The following is a 2,659-nucleotide window of genomic DNA, read 5'->3' on the forward strand; positions in this document are numbered from 1 at the left end:
CATTTTGATAATTAAAATAAATTAGATCGAAAAGCGATTTACAAAAGAAAAACCTCGAACTGGTTACTATCGTCTTACTATTAACCCGATGGGTCAAACAATTGTATAAGCACGTGGTACTGATCTCACAAAGTACACCCTAGCTGGGTTGAACATAAGGAAAAGTTGCTATATTGAAAAATATTGTTAAGACGAGACGTTATAATCTCCCTCACATTCGCATTTAAGATTGATGATCTTAGTTAGAGTTTCTGATCAACACGTGGTTCCACTTTACTCACAAAGTAGTGACAAAGCAGCTACTGGAAGATATTCTGAAGTTGACACTCGAAATACACTGCGTTGCAATTTAAGATACCATTAGATATTTTAGAGCTAAAACCTGAAATAAAGGTGAATAAATTTTCAGTTAGGCTGAACTTAAGAAATCCATTGTGCTGCGGACTTAGCAGACACGCGCTTAGCCGGAGATCTTACCACTTCAGACGCTCGCAGCGGACAGACAGACCTGGGCACCTACCAAGGGCGCTTCCGTATACAAAACGGAAGTGACCAGAGAGGCAGCTTCCTATACCAACATGACAAGGGACGGACAGGACAATACTAAGGATAGAAACCTCTTTGCTTTTAGAAAGCGTAGCTACCTGTTCCGACGTTGGTCCTACTGTTCTCTAGCAGCCAGGCTTGTCTGGTACCATCAAGCATGCAACTAGAAATACATTTGCTCATTCATCCCTTCACACAGAAGGGAAGGGGGATGACAGTATCTTATCATATACAGTATATAAAAGCAAGCGGATGTAGGTTCCGTGCGAGACTGTGTGACATGAATTACATGTAAACTGTGTTTTAAAGTGTAGTAGTGTGACAGATCGTTCTTGTTTATGTGTAAAAGTAACACGTTCCACTACTCAGTCTCCTCCCAGATAGTCAGAAACGCCACAGTAAATTTAGAAGAGGAATTTATGCCGTAAATGACAACAGATTTAAGAAATTAACATGAAAGAAATCCAACAGAGTCCTTTGAAATGTATGCTGATTTCCTACGTAATGTTCTACCGATGTTACTACAAGATGTTTCACTGCATGACAGAATGCCGATGTACTTCCTACATGATGGGTGTCCGGCACATAACTCGCGTGAGGTTGAAGCGGTAAAAGCATATTTCGTGATAGATGGATTGGTCGTTGAAGCACTATACCGTGGCCCGCACGTTCACCGGATCTGACGTCCCCGGATTTCTTTCTGTGGGAAAGTTGAAGGATATTTGCTATCGTGATCCACTGACAACGCCTGACAACACGTGTCAGCGCACTGTCAATGCATGTACGAACATTACGGAAGGCGAACTACTCGCTGTTGTGAGGGATGTCGTTACACGTAATGCGAAATGCATTGAGGTTGACGGACATCATTTTGAGCATTTACTCCATTAATGTTGTTTTTACAGGTAATCACGCTGTAACAGCATGCGTTATCGGAAATGATACATTCACAAAGATACATGTATCTTATTGGAACAATCTAAATAAAATGTTCTAACTACCTACGTTCTGTATTGTAATTTAAAAACCTACATGTTACCAACTGAAACTACCTGGCAGATTAAAACCGTGTGCCGGACCGAGACTCGAACTCGGGACCTTTGCCTTTCAAGGGCAAGTGCTCTAACAACTGAGCTATCCAAGCACGGCTGATGTCCCGTCCTCACAGCTTTACTTCTGCCAGTTTTAATCTCCCAGGAAGTTTCTTATCAGCGCACACTCCGCTGCAGAGTGAAAATCTCATTATGTTACCAACTGTTCGTCTAAAATTGCGAGCCATATGTTTGTGACTACTACAGCGCCATCTATCACAAAACGAAAAAAGTGGTCTACCTAAAACATTCACATTTCCTTACGTTCAGTAGAACCCCTCTAGTCCGACCTTGGATGGTCCGTCACTCCATTTAGTCCGACCACGCTCAGGCTCGCGAGCCTGTGCCGACTTGTCACTGACTGGACGCCTGTCGGGCCGTTGTTGCGGTATCTATCGCTGTGCATATTGTTATACTGTACGTTATTGCGCAGTGTGTACAGTTGTCTGTTTTTCAACATGTCTGGATTCAGACGTAACCACGTAACTCTTTCACTAAATGAAAAATTAGCAGTGCTACAAAGACTGGACGAAGCAGAATCGCTCCAAAAAATTGCAAAGGAACTGAATGTTGGTGTTACGACAATTAACGATTGGAGGAAGAATCGGGAAGACATTGAATTCTGTACAATTACGATTGATGGTGAAAACACTCTGCATAATCGGAAAACGTTAAAAAAGCCTAAACTTGAACTGCTTGATAACTCATTGTGGATGTGGTTTTTTTCAAGAAAGAAGGAAATGAGCTCCAATATCCGGGCCAATTCTCAACGAAAAAGCGATAGTTATGCAGAAAAAACTGGAAGCTGAAAGTAAATTTGCTGCCAACGTCACGGTGTCCGATTTGTTTCTATTTCCGGTGAAAAACTATCTGCCGATGCCGCAGCTGCTAAGGAATTTTCTGTTAAGTTTCAAGAAATTGTAGAAGAAAATGAACTGTTACCCTGCCAAGTGTGTAACATGGACGAAACAGGGCTGAACTTTAAAATGTCGCCAACAAAAACGCTCGCAGCTTCAAATGAA

The 2,659-nt window shown here is 41.9% G+C and overlaps 1 non-coding gene across 1 annotated transcript; it reads right to left on the minus strand.

Annotated features, from left to right (window-relative positions):
* Positions 1 to 1,616: 1,616 nt before the first annotated feature.
* On the minus strand, positions 1,617 to 1,691 carry Trnas-uga (transfer RNA serine (anticodon UGA)). The gene has a single exon. It is a non-coding gene; the product is annotated as a tRNA-Ser (tRNA).
* Between the last annotated feature and the right edge of the window lie 968 nt (positions 1,692 to 2,659).

Source organism: Schistocerca gregaria, chromosome 6, assembly GCF_023897955.1.
Source record: "Schistocerca gregaria isolate iqSchGreg1 chromosome 6, iqSchGreg1.2, whole genome shotgun sequence".
Classification (NCBI taxonomy): Eukaryota; Metazoa; Arthropoda; class Insecta; order Orthoptera; family Acrididae; genus Schistocerca; species Schistocerca gregaria.